Source organism: Taeniopygia guttata, chromosome 3 (assembly GCF_048771995.1).
Source record: "Taeniopygia guttata chromosome 3, bTaeGut7.mat, whole genome shotgun sequence".
NCBI classification, from domain to species: Eukaryota; Metazoa; Chordata; class Aves; order Passeriformes; family Estrildidae; genus Taeniopygia; species Taeniopygia guttata.
In genome coordinates this window covers 101,132,033-101,146,849 of record NC_133027.1, presented here as the reverse complement: position 1 = coordinate 101,146,849, position 14,817 = coordinate 101,132,033, and the positions used below count along the sequence as shown (strand labels likewise).

The 14,817-nt window shown below is 39.1% G+C and overlaps 1 protein-coding gene across 4 annotated transcripts in view; it reads left to right on the top strand.

Moving 5' to 3' along the window:
* MTA3 (metastasis associated 1 family member 3) overlaps window positions 1-14,817 on the top strand; it is a 230,054-nt gene that overhangs the window by 74,136 nt on the left and 141,101 nt on the right. The window lies entirely within an intron of this gene.

The window sequence follows — 14,817 nt, the reverse complement described above, 5'->3', positions numbered from 1 at the left end:
GTGTTTTCCAAACCAATGCCAAGATTTGTCACTCAGGTGTTGTGTCTTTAAAAAGGCATCCAGGTTAAACCAGTGTTTTCCCATCCCCGTTCTTTGTCGCTCTAAATGTATGCACTTTATAGGTTGTTCCTGCTGCCAGGTTACTTTATCAGCTGAGATTTCTAAGGCGCATTTAGGCGTATAAAAAAAAAGAATAGTCGTCTAATCGTGTAGTAAAAATTGGGATTTTTTTTAAAAAAATGAGAATGCTATTAAGCGCTACTATTTTTAAGTCTATTTGTCATCTTCTAGAGCGACTCCGGTAAATGTCCCCGTTCCCAGCGGGAGAATCCCGCGGTCCCTGGCTGTTGCGCAGCGCCACCACCAGAGGGCGCGGTGAGTCGTTGTTCCCGGTTTGTTTCCCGGTTTTCACAAGAAACCCGCCCGCGCTCCAAAACGCTGTCGAGTTACACTCACCAGCGTGTTCTGCCACCGTAGGGTCATTTATGATGTCTGCTTAGTCATGCTGATGTTTGTTTTCATATAGCTGGAAAGGTTTTTCCTTCCAGCAGCTGCGTTCATAGAACCATCAAATCATTTCCCTTGGAAAAGACCTTTAAGACCATCGAGTCGAACCATTAACCCCACGCTGCCAAGTCCACCACTAAACCATTTCCCTAAGCACCACATCTACACATATTTTAAATGCCTCCAGGGATGGTGACTCAACCACTTCCCTGGTACAGTTAGTGTATTTTTCTATTTGTTAATTTTATAAGAATCAAAAACTAAATTTCTTCTCCCTTCTTTGATGCATACCTTCTGTCTTTGCTTCTTTCAGGAACAATCACTAGAAAATCTGCTTAAAAAATTAAATAGCAAAACATGACTAGAAGTCTGACAGTGCTAATGAGTTACCCAGGTGCTTTTGACTTTGCAATTTGTCAGGCTTTCTGCTCCATATGTTCTAACTATCCCTCACAGAGAGCTTGCAGAGGAAGAGAGCAGAGTACAAATAACACAGCTTGAAGACATATATTTACTAACTCTACTGAAATATTGGTTACAGTGTATGTTCTAGAAATTATTTCAAGAGGAACAAAGCTTTGTGTGCTGTTTAAGAAGCTGTCTGGCAGAACAGGTAAAGTGCTGGCCTGACAAGACTTTGACTGTAAAGTGCTTGATGAGGCATTGTGAGTTGATTAATGCCTATTCCTTTTTCTAGTTTTCAGTTTATTTTAAATATAGAATATAATTATTTCCTCCTTCAGAATTACACTGTCAAATATTCAATATAGCAAAGCTTACCTGGAAACAATGATATTTTCTTTTTCTCTGTAGTTTGACATGTTCACTAGTTATTTTACTTATAACTGCTGACTTCCAATTGAGGAGATTTGTTTTAGTGGGCTGGTGTCAACAACTGTAAAGTACATCTTCTCAGAGCAGGAGCAGCAATTTATCAGGAACAAAACCTCAGCTTTTAGAGAGAATATGCAGGTTTTGAGTAAAGAAAACTTGAGTTCCTATTTCTTGACTTTGAGATTGGCTAGCCCTTTGGAGTTGTGAAATAGCAAATTTGTTGTTGTACTAGAGCTGCCTCATTTTGAGGAGACTTCATTGAGTGTAAACTATTTTTTTGTGGTGGTGTTTAATTTTGCAACTGAATGTCTCAAGCAATTTGAAGAAATTGGATAGAGACCCAAAACACTGAAGGCTTTGTGTGACCATAAGCAAAACATTTAGTAACATATTAAGAGAAAGGTATTTTTAAAGGCAATTCTGGTAACAAAAAAAGTGTGTTTGGAAGTTCCATCTGATTTGGAAAATGGTACATAATTGGTGAAGAAAAACTCAGGTGAGCAAATAAATTAACTGAGGTCAGCATAGAAATTAGTAAAGAGTATTCACCCTATATGTTAAAAAAGTATGAGGCATAGAGGCAAACTTTAGAAGGACTTGGCAGACTAATGATCTAAGATATAATAAAGACCTCTTTCAAGCAGCTGTGTTCAGGTGGTTGTAGTGTTGGTTTGTTTTTGGTTTGGTTTGAATTTTTAGGTTCTGGATATACTGCTGGGATGCTGAATCAAAGCAATTAAGTTTCTCCTGGTGTTATAGTTGTTATCCTTTGCTGCCCAGGAGGAACTTCACAATTAATAGTAATTATGTAAAACTAGCTTTCTTTGTGTCAACATTTATTTTTGTGGCTTGCACTGTGCTATTGCATCCTAGGGGTATTTAATGAACTTGAAATATTTTCTACAGATTCTAAATCCTTCTGGCTCCATGCTGAGACCATTGCTCTGTGTTCTGAGAGTAGCTCTAAGCTTGCTTTTAGAGAAGAGAGTCTTTACTTGCATTTTTTATGTGAACAAAGTGGTATAGTTTGATGGCAGGCATTTTTCATAACTTTGGATGAGATTCTGTTCATACTGAGGTAGCTACTGAATGCTGTTGACTTCAATGCAAGCAAAATTGGCTTTTAGTGGGCTGTCTTGTCATGAATCTTGATTATTTTTATGACTACAACATGTAGCAACTCTAGTTGTGGAACAGGTTGCCATGATGATAGACTTGTAAACACAGAATAAAAAATCTTCCTGGCTAGAGAGTATATAGTATATATCATATAAAATTGTGGGGGGAAAACCCCAATCTTTTTGGTAATAAACATATTGCCACATTTAGCCATCTCTCTCTTAATTATTTGGAAAGGGAACATATAAAGAACAGAACAAATGCTTCAAAAGGTTCTGCATGCACAGATGGACTATGGTTTGCATTTATCTTTCATTTAGGGCTTGGGAAAAACTGGCTTCAAATAGATGACTTATTAATTTTTTTATTTTTAATCTCACTTCTCTGTACCAAAGCCCCTCTACTTCGATCTGGTTTGTGGGCTATGTAGAAAACCTTTCAGGAGACGAACCTACTGCCATGTATAATTACCAAACAAACCATCTAATGACAGATGCAGGATTGTCAGTGGCACCTGACATAAGAGTACAAGTTCCCTTGTCACTGAGGCACTTATAAAAATCTGAATAATTTTGAATATAAGTGTTTCTAAAAATGGATGAATGACATTTAGTAGGGAACTGGGTATTCACATATATACATGTGCTCAGAATACAATCTGGACATTTATAATGAGGCTAACTTACTTTGTGAAACGTGATAACTGTTTGGGAAATTTGGCTATGAACAATTAAGATTTGATCCTGGAGATTTGATGTATTTGTGGGTCAGACTGTGAAATGTTTTAATGTGAGAGACAACTGCCATCTTTGCTTTCCTTCACCTCCATATTGAGAAACTCCCAGCAAAACTTCTTGTCCCTGATCCTGGGCTAATTATGAAAACTACTACATTTTCTATGGTCATTGAATCAAACGAAGCCCTTTGGGCAGAGATGGATACTAACTGGGAGAATAAACCAGTTTGTTACATCTGAACTTCAGGCAGGCAGATGTGAAGCCCAGAGAGGACGTTTCTCGCCTGAGGAAGGTGATTAGGAGGAGACTTGCTAATGGATAATTCAAAGGCATGAACATATCCTCATAGGAGAGTACAACATGGGAATGTGTTTTCACACCAGAGAGATTCTTTTCTAGATTCCTACCAAAGAGAAGAGAAACAGCCTGAAGAGAAGATGGAGAAAAATAACAGGACTTGGAGAAGCCATGTATGTGGGTGAATCCTAAGTGTGCTCTCAGAGTAGGAAGAATAGGTCCAGCTAAATGTATACAATTATTATTTTGTCACAATCTTACCCTGTGGTTTTTTGGTTTGGTTTTTTTTGTTTTTTTTTTTTTTTTTTTTTTTGTTTTTGTTTTTTTTTTTTTTTTGCACTAGCTGACATAAATACCTACTGTTGTGCCTGTTTTGTTTTGGTTTGGTTTTTTTTGGTGGTTTGGGATATTTTTCCACTTGCATCCTCAGCAAAGGCCATGAGGCCATGAGTTCAGTTCAGTTACCTAAACATACAGGAGTTAATGCCACTTGAGGTGCCCTCCATTTTCTCCCAAGTAACTAGCTATAGAGCAAGAGAAAATGTCCCCAGCATTGTCCCCTAAAACCAGGGAAGGTTTAGGTTGGATATTGGGATACATTTATTCACCAGGATGGATGCTAAGTCTTGGAAAGACTGCCAGGGAAGTGGCTGAATCACCATCCCTGGAGGTATTGAAAAGAGGAATAGATGTGGTGCTTAGGGACATGGTTTAGTGGTGGACTTGGCAGTGCTGGGGTAATAGTTATGCTCAATCACCTAGGAGATCTTTTCAAAACCAAGTGACTCCATGATTCTGTGTGGAATTTACACACCTATTCTCCCCCTGCTGCTCCAGTAGTGCATGAGCCTTTTTGTCCTGTCCAGCAGCCCTGTGGATGTCCAGCGTGCCATTCTGGGGACACTTTATGCTGCAGTTAGAGAACTGAATGCAGCCCTCAGCATCTGTTAGGCCTCTTGGAAGCACAGGATTAGAAGCTTGGAAGTTGTGTTGGTTGGGTTTCAGGTCAAGTACCTTGGTGAGTCACTCATGGGCTTTGGGATGGGAATTCAGGCAGCTGGAACACCAAAATCCCATTGCTGAAGATTTGTGCTGAGCCACTGAAAACAGCGCGCATTGCTCTGACTGCTTGTTTAAAGGAGGTGAATAGCCTAGAGGTCTAATTAGGTGAGCTGTAATCACAGTGAGTTAGTGTCTCATGAGTAGGGTTTTACTGGATCTGTGGAAAAAATATTCTAAAATGAAGTTTCTGGAAATGCTGGTTAATTTCTTTTATTTCTTCGTGAGAAATGCTATAATTCTTTATTTTGGGTATTGAAAGTTCTCGGGGAAGGAGAGGAGAGTTAGAAACTCTGTCTTGCTATTATGCTGTTCTAAACTTCACACTTCAGTGGAAATAAAGTTAAATAAAGCATTTTTGAAAACAGTTTCCTTTTTTTTACATTATTAATAGGAGAACTATTTCCTTCTCTTGCTCTTCATACATGCAGCATTGTTAACTACTGTCCACTTGATTGTACCAAACTACAATAAGTGATGCAGAATTAGGTCTTACCTAATTCATACTTAGGTATGAATATAGGTCTTACCTGCATATAGGTCTTACCTATACTCGGGCATACAAAATTCACTATTTCTAGCTTTGCAATGGATAGAACGGTGTGATCACTATAACTACAACTCTGGGACATAATCCAGTCTCTTGTATTATTTAGCATAGGTTTTAACCCTTACATGGAGACATTTATTTCTAAAAAGAATTATTCAGCTTTTTTTATCATACCTGTTCTTTCAGAGGTCCCAGAAACTCTTCCTGTTGATTGTAATAGTTTATGAAAATGATCAAGCTTGATGATGTAGATAAATATTTGGATTGCTATTTAGAATTCAAAGAGGATGCTCAGGTTCTTAAAATACGAAATCTGCAGCCAAATACTCATCCACTTAAAATTAATAAACTTAGTGTAAATCTCTTGATTCTTAGAGAAAATGAGATCGTATGTCTTTACAAAATATGTTCTTTTCCTGAGCCTCTTGGAGCATTAGAGGGAGTGCAAGGGGCTGTTACTGTTTTTCAGGACACAGGCAGACCTGGCTCTGCAGTGCAACGAGGTGTCAAAACCTTCCTGTTATCAGAGCTTTGGGAGCAAGTGGAGCATGGCTCAATTACAGTTCCAGGAGAGCCAATAAAGCTGCTCTGTCCTGAGCTCACAGCACAGGACATTAAACGGCAGCTTGCTCCTCGTGGCTGGGCAGAAATAAGCAAAAGATCCCTCACTATTTTCTATAAATTCTCTGCAAAATATTGAGAGGACTCTTGCAGCAAATAAGTTTCAAAACTGGGTTGCAGGTAGGCAATTGTAGACAGGTCTCCCAGCCTACTGACATAATCACCGCCAACATCTGAGCAAATTACATAGATACTCCCAAAATTCACTGATGCAAGTTAGTATCTGCTTTTGGGAGCAGTAACATCTCAGCATTTGCATCAAGTGATTCTTTCCTACATGATGCAAGAGACTCAATTTTGTCCCAGAGTTGGAAGTTAAAGTGAGCACACCATTATCTCCAGTACACAGCTAGAAACGTGTCATAGCCAGAATCAGTCTTTTTTTCTCTGCCTTTATTTTAAGAAGAAATAGTGTCCCTCATAAGGGTTTTTTTCAGTTATGACTTCAAGATATAACCACTAATGGTCTGGATCAGCTACAAATCCTTGCAACAAAATCCACCAGAATGATCTGGTAGACTGAGCACTATTTAGACAGAAGAGATACTGAAATATCTGTGAATCTGACTCTCAGGATGAAAACAACTGCATGAGAACATATTTTTATTTATTTTGCACTGTGAAAATATTCATTTGTGTACAGTTTTTATGCTGCACTGTTCCCTGGCATAAGTTACTGCAGCTTTGTTTTGGGCAAGTACCGATTTCATGATTTTTTAAACATGTATTTTTGCCTATTTCAATGTACTTTCATTTCTCTCCTGGGAATTGCAGATCCTACCTACAATGCAGACCTGACTCCACATTTTAAGTCGAGTACCACTAAAGTCACAGATTCTTAGTCGTTTTGTGGAAAGCCGCAGTATGTTGACTAATTGTTCTTTTCCTGCTAATCACAGGAGGGGAAGGTAAATTCCACACCCTCTCTTTGAGGAGAGAGGTGTGGGATTTGGAGACGGAGCAGTTTGCTTGTGGTATCCCTCTGTAATATGTGCCAAATTTATAATGAAATTGCAGCAGAAAAAGAACTATCACATGGTGTGTTGGGAAGTGCTGCTGGTGGGCTCTGCAGTGCTCCAAACCAGTTGTGTCAGGCTGAAACTGAGCAGCAAGTGGGCCACCTGCACTGCTGTAATGGCCACCACCTCTGACTTGAACTGCCGATGTACCTGCAGGATGTAAAGCCAATTGACCCGCATTAGCAATTTAGTCAGCCCTGTGGAGTTGTGTTTTTTATGTTTTATTACATTTGTATTATGTACTAGGTTTGTTCCATGTACCCCTCCGTTGTATTTGGTTTAGTCCCAAGTTCCCCGCCTTCCCTTACCTGTCAATCCTTCCTAAAAGTGCCGTATCATTCCCCTATCCCCTCCCAGGTGCCTTGTCCATCATCCGGCATCCCTTCCCATCCATCTAGAAGCTTCTATTCAGGGCGTCGGGTGATTGGACGAGGGCCTGGGGCCCTCCCATACTCCTCTCCCATTGGTTCCCCTACCATGTCACCCCATCAGCGAGCCACTCCCAACTGTCCCCCCATTGGCCATTCTGTTCCCCTCCTACCCCGTTATAAACTGTCGTCTCCCTCCTCCTGGTGCCTTCTCTGGGTGGCGCCAACCCCTTCAGTTGGTTCCTCAGTTCGGTGTTATCCATGTTGGATGTATTAAAGAGGATTTTAGCCCCCGGAGTCGGACACTCTTCTTTCACATCGCCATGGGGATCTGGTTGCCTCCTTCACCCACCCAGCGCTTCTCAAAGCCCAAAGCGGTCCAGTGAGGGGCGCTGGGAACCTGCTCGCTCTCCCCCGAGCGGAGAGCTAGCCAGGGCTGAAACAGCTTTTCGGGAGGGAGTGCAGCACAGCCCCTCATTTCCCTGCCTCCCGTGGCGATAAACTGAGAAACTGAGCTGCTGAGGCTGGAGGGACTTTGGCACATCCTTGCCATCCACTTAGGGCTGACTCTAGCCTTGAGAGAGGGGAAACAACTAAACATCAAAACAGTGATGACAAAACAGATTTTTTCTGGAAATGATGGCTAGGAAACAAGTTGGTAATATTGTCTGCAGAGCCATGCAAACTTATTCTGATAAAAATTTTTGGTACATTTGGTTTTTTTCATGATAAGCTGCCCAAGCAGGTTTATAGATGTGCCTTTGCAGGAGCCAGAATAAAATAGGTTGCTCATTGCAGATTCTTAATTGTGGTTTACTTTGATCCATGTGAGTTTGTTTTGTGTTTCTTTTTATTTTATTTTTTATTTAACTATTGCACAAACAAGGAAGGAGACATCAGTAATCTTATAATCATAGCAAGGAAAAAGTTTCAGATGTCTCTTTAGAAAAGCTTAGCATGCTCTGTGATGCACTTCAGTGAGTATGACATTGGCCTGACTCTCAAAAGTGGGAAATTATAGTAAATAGTATAGAAGCTTGTTTCAGAAAACTCCAACCCCTTATCAGTCTCTGCCCTTAGACTACAGCATTCAGCTGTAGGAACGTCTTTCTGTTTGGATGTTTTGACTGCATATTTATTTATTTATTATGTTGCATTGTGGTATTATGCTGAATACTTCAAAACATAGTCTTAAGATCATGTTGTTTTCTTATTTTTCTGAAAAGTATTGTTATCAAATCATTAACACATCTTTCCTTCAGCACATCTAAATATAACTGTTTATCTTCTCTCTTTTTTAGAAATTTCATCTGTTTAAACATTTGTTCTGTAAAGCAGACTTCAAACTGGGAACTGACATCTCATGTTTACACTGCAGTTTGTTTGTTTGCTTTTTTTCCTATAGCTATACCTTTAATCTGGAGATCTGTCTTTAGTTCACCAATTTATATTGCTGATTTTCTGTGTCTTCTTCCTAACTCATTTTGTGATTCATATATTTAAAACTATTTTTTCTTTCGAAAGAGAAGAATAGGGAAAATAAGCTTTTAACAAAACCAAAACACAGAATAGAACTAAAAGTAAAAAAAAAAAACAAAACAAAAAACCAAAAAAAAAAACCACAAACAAACAAAAGAACCACCAAAAACAAACAAAAAACCCCAAGATTAAAAAAAAAAAAAAAAAGACAAAAAAGAACCAATTAAAATCCCCAAACACTGATAAAAACACTAGACTGAAATCCTGTGCTTCTGTCTTCCAGGAGCTGTACTAGGTACCATTTGTGAGTGTCCTTCTCATTAAGTCATGAATTCATCCTCTCTCCTTCTCTCTTCTTAGCACCAAGCATCTTTTTCTAAAAAGAGGATGGTGAGGAGCTCCCCACTCAGCATGGGCTGTGGTCACCCATTCTAAGGTGTGTGCAGTTGCTGTGGCCTGGTTCCCAGCAGAAATTAAGAATGTATCAGAACCTGATGCTCTCATTATTTGCAGAGATTATTTGGAAAATAGTCCTTGAAACCTTGAGGAATTTCTCAAATCTGGCATTTCAATGTCTTTATAGAACATGAAAAATACTCAGACAAATGTGTAATTGGATTGTCTGCTCACACAGCTGATTTTTGCAGTTTCTTACACTTCTGTTATTTCCTGAGGAGCAATCCTTGACAGCCAAGAGGAGGACAAGCCTGTGGAGCTGTGATTTCTACCCCTGCACTTCTCATGGCTTTGTGGGAGGGAGCATGTTGAAGTATCCCTGTATTCCTCCTCCCAGTGTGCCAGAGAGGCCTGGCAGACCAGTTACCAGTCTGAATCTTATGGTTTCCTACCCCATACTAGGGCAGAACAGAGATGCACAGTCTTCCTTTCATGGGGTTGGGTCTTAAAAGTTTCAACCTATTGCTAAATTTTGCAATTACGTAACCAAATGCTTTTGCCTTCCCCAAGAGTGTGATTGCAGTGGATGAATTCAACCATACCAATAGAGTTATTCTGAATTTACAGAGGTGTGACCGAGTTAATAATGGATAAGTATTTCCGACTCTCTGTAGGCAAATATAGTAATACAGTTGCATTGCTAATAGTGATGGTCTGTCTAGTATGCCAGTATTTGGTGTATTTAATGAATTTAGGAAATAAATTCCATTGAAAGAAATCTGTGTTGCACAAACTGTGACCATTTAGGTCAACTGGCTCAAGAGACAGGTATTGTGAGCCACAGAATAATTCTTTCTCATGGACAAATTGCTTGATACAAATGCAGGCATTAGATTCTCTATTTTCCTGATGTAAAAGCAATCTTCTCTGTCTCCTACAATAGAGAAGTCATTCTGTAGTAAAAAATAAAATAGCTCTTGGGTTCCTTAAACCTCACAGGACAAATTTCAGCCTAGCATGAACTTCTGCTGCTGAGTTGTAGACCTTGGAACAGGGGCTGGTAATGGAAATAATGATGGAGAATATTTTAGAGTTGTGAATGGTGATATGATGGACTCTTTGTGCCTTGAAATTTTGCACTTGTGGGGATTGCAAGATTGGTGTGTCTGGAAAAGCAGCATTGCCTTTTGCTGTTTAGAACAGCAGACTCTAACAGAAGGTGAACACACAATTCCAGAAAGATCATGGAGAACTATAGTTACTTTTTTCCTCTTTGGGGAAAAATTTTGATGCAATTGTAGCAATGTTTTCAAGTGTTTGTAGGGAATGGCTCATCCCTGAACAACAAAGTTTTTGAACTGTGCATTCCATTCAGAAAAGTCTTTGAATTTGTTAAGGACTAATGCAGCAAATATTGCTTTCAGTCCTTGTGATGCTTTCACCAGAGAAATCTGTAGGTGAATAAGAATGATACTCAGCAGCAGAGTTTGTTCTATAAAGAAAAAGAGAGACTTAAACTACAAGTTGACACTTTGATTTTTACATTTTGCTATATGAGGAAATGTGCAAAAGGACTTCCAAAAGACTGGTCCCTTTTAAGTCATGATTACTATGGTAATCCTCTTGTGGTGTGCCTCTTCAAATTTTAAAGATAGAACTAACATGATTTTAATATATTTAATGTTTTCTAGATTACATCAGACTTGCTAAAGAGCAAGGTAAGAGCACAGGTAAAACATCACATTAAGTAGTGCGAGGCCCATGGATTCCATCCTGCACAAGGCAGCACTATGCCCCTTCCCAGACACCTCCTCCTCCTGCTTCCCCCAGCACAACAGATCATTGCGCTATGTTCAGTCATTTATTATTTTCTTTTCTAAACAAAACACAATCACAGCAAAACATGCAGTAACTCGTGTTCAGAAGAAGATAGTCTTCAATTAATCATAAATAACCTTTCTCATCCCAAAATGTTGGGCAGCTGCTGAAGAAGACTCCAATCACAACATGAAATCTTCTTAAAATATTCATTAAAAATGTTGTATCTGGAAAGGCTTGACAGTCACTGTGGCTGGGATATTTGTATTGTAACTTTCCCCTCCCTGTCATGGTGTACTATTTTCAACTGGTTTAAGGAAGCAGACCCTATAGAATTGATGTTAAGGATAATTATTAGGCAATCTTACACAGTGTGAATACTTCCTGTGTGACTATTCTCCAGCATAGAAAAGTTGGAGGGGCTTCTACCTGTATTGTCTGTTCTGTGTCATTTGATTGATGTCTGTGAAAGCAAATGCCATTCATATATATTAGAACTGTGCTCTCCCATCATGGGCTTGGGTGTTGACCATGATTTATTTATGGACTCAGCCAGGCCTCAAAGGGATGTGAGTATCCATTTGGAAAAAAGTCCAGAACTCCTGAAAGCAGATCTGAGAAACACGGGTGAACAGGCTGCTTCTGTCCCAGTGTATTTGTGATTTAGCAGTATGAGCTGTGTTTATTTTCTCTGTGATGTCTTCTGGGATTTTACATACCAATATGTTTGTACTTTTATTTGGCTGCTGGGGGTTATTCTGGTGAAATTCAGGAACTGGTTTCAGTGAAAATAGTCCTGGATATCTTGCTGACTAATTTTGGGGTGGGTTTTTTTGGTTGTAGTTTTTTTGGATGGGTGAGTTGGTTGGTTGGTTGGTTGATTTTTCGAGGGTTCTGTGGTTTGGTTTTTGTTGTTCCTGCATATATTGATTAGTTTAACATTTACAGATCCCTAAAGGTGAAGTAGCTGTAACAGTATAAAAAGGGGTTATTCCAGTATAGATAATTGTTTTGTTTAGAAGAAAAGGAAACCAAGCATATTGTATGCATGGGAGTCCATGATTTCTTTCTGCCATCACATGTCTCATTTCAGGAATTTTTGAGTTTTGTCCCAAAGCAGAACTTGCAGGATGGACCCTGAAATATTTTCAGAGTTGTATGGCAGAATTACAAGTAATCGAATTTTTTTTAAAAGGTACTCTAGAAGATGCTTCTTTAGTCACATTCATCTTAAAAAGTAGGAATTTGTGTTTTCCTCTAGCAGTTCTCCCAATTACTGATTTCTTATATCAGAGTGGTTGCTTGGATAGCTTTGAGGAAGACAGAGGAATGAAAACATTAACTTTTGGCTCTTTGTTTGTTAGTCTCATCTGTGTGTTGTACCCTTGCACCGCAAAGGAGTTTCATAAGGAGAAGAGAGCTGATGCACCCTGGATTTTGTTCATATTGAAATATGAATGATAAAACAAACTTGCTTGCAAGGACATACAATATTCTTTTGTGTTCTAGAAAATATTGCAGAAACTCAGGTACTTTCAGACTGTTAATCTTGGGTATCCAGATTTTACAGGTTTTCATTCCTAGCTGTAGGTGTAAAAGAGCTTAGTGGCAGAGGTTAAAAAACAGTGCAAGTCTCATCTGATAAATGGGTGTAAGGACTGTAGAGTCAAAAATCTTCAGTCTGCCAGAGAGAAGGTAAAACTTGTCAGATTGAGCATGGAAATGATAGATCTTCAGATAGTAGAGCTGGCATTTGCCTTTCTGACAAAAAAAGAGACTCAATTGCAATGGTGAGGGGATTTTTACCGAATGTGGATATTTCAGAAACAGAGGAAATACGTTCAGGTTTGGTTTTGGGTTTGTTTTGTTTTGTTTTTGGGGTTTTTTTTTGTTTGTTTGTGCCTATTTGGTACAAACAATCAAATTTGGCTGCAATAGCCATTATTAAAGAACTTACTTGCAGTACGTATCAGTTAGGGTTATTGCTATTGGAAGTATGTAAAATCTCCTCTTTCTGTATTGGGGGAATACTCAGAGTATTGTGAGTGCACAAGTGTGCACTCAGCCCATTGTGTACTGTGGGCAAGGGGGTTTTCAAGCAGTTTGTTTCTTCTTGCCAAGCAAAACACAGCCGATTTAAACCAAACAAAATAATTCCAAATGACAATAAAAACCATGCCAGTTTTGCAACTAGGGATCCTCTAGTTCTTGCAGTATTTCTTGTGTTAGCACCTATTGCCTGGTATACTAACTCTAATCTACCCATCTAGAGGTATGTTACTTGTTCTTTCCACTCATCCTGAGGAAATACTTCATGAACTTCACTGGCTTAAGACAGGTATTTGAGACAATTGATTGTTTCTGTCAAAGAGAGACAATCAAAAAGTCTTTTAGGTAAAAGACTTAAATACAGCACCAATACTTTGTGAAATACCAGCAGCATTGTCGTGTTGCTGAGTGCTGCTGCTCTTTGCCACCACTCCCTAGAGTGGTTTTTGGCAGTAAGTCATCTAGTCAGACACAGTCAGCTCATCACATAGGTTCATCACAAGCTGACCTCCTCCATCACACCACCTGTTGTAAGAAATAAAGGTCACTGGCACACAAAGTTAAATTCACTGTGTGTAAGCAGGCATGACGCCCTTGATTTAAGAGGAAGGAAGGTGTGTGCATTACAGCACTGATAAATGTATCCCTGAGAGTCATCCAGTCATTCAGAAGTGAAGTTCCTCCTACCAAGAGAACAATGAGTGATCGTTTTCTCACTGCACCAAGCTGGAGACCTGCATAAGGATGACGCCATTGAGGCAGGACAGTGTGAAATGAGTCCACTTCAGAAGGAGAGAGAGTAGAACTCTGATTTATTTCAAATACATCTTTCTTTTATAGAGAGTATTGTCTAGACCCATTCTATTGGTCCTAGAGTAAAAATATCACACGGCGTTGGTGTGCAGTGAATGATGCACAGTGGCAGAACTTATCTATAAACAATGTGAACAACAAGGGAGATAAAGGATTATTTACATTCTTTCTCAACTGTTTCCCAGGCTTCTGCCTGGTTAGAAACCTTCATTTTCTCTCTGACTGGACTGAGAATGTCTACATAAGGAAATTGTTCTGGTTTTCAAAACTAGAGGTAGAACTGGTACCTGGAAATTTCAGGTCAAATGCATCTGTAATGGAAACACCAGGCAGTCTTTAGAGACACAGGAAGGCACTGAGGGTACATTTCAATAAGTCGCACTTCAGTGTTGCTTGCCTGAGATCATTCAAGCTCCAGAAAAAGTGAACTGAACAGATGTGGAGTCCTTGACTGAAATTAATTCTGCTCAGATGAATGTACTGCACTGTACTTAAATAGGTGTCATTAAGCACCTTTCACAGCTTTTTAGCAGGTGTTAAGCACAAAAAATAGATCAGTTGAAAGAAAGGGAGAGATAAAGAGTAAATTTGCTGTGGAGTGTTTAGTATCTATCCAAAGCCCAAAATGGCTTCACTTTAGAGTGCTGCAGATATGTGCAGTGTGCTTCCAACTGCTCTCATTTGCAGCCTTGCTTGTGTCAAAGATAAAAAAGCTATGTGATGGTATTGCTTCAGCTCCACTGGAGTCAACCACAAAATTTGCATGGACTTGAACAGAAACTAGACATAAACCTAAGGATCGTCTAAAAGTGGCAAACAGAATGGGGTACAAAACTGAATCCTAGAGATGCAGGCTTTTTCTCCATTAAGATGGGGACTGGAAAGTAAATTGGTATCTCTAATAAAAGCTCTAGATTGGTAAATCTTATTTTTTCTTTTTTAATCTGATTAGAAATAGAGGCTATTTACTTTGTTATTGATTTTATTATTAAAAAATGGAGAGTTATGCCTCTGGAGTGGAAGAAATATACATCTAGCCTTTAGCAGAAGATTAATGATAACCCCTACTTTACCATCCCTTCCTCAAAGCTAAAGCAATTTTTCCATTGCAATGTACTGGTTTTCATTAAAACAAATTCAGTAAAAACAAG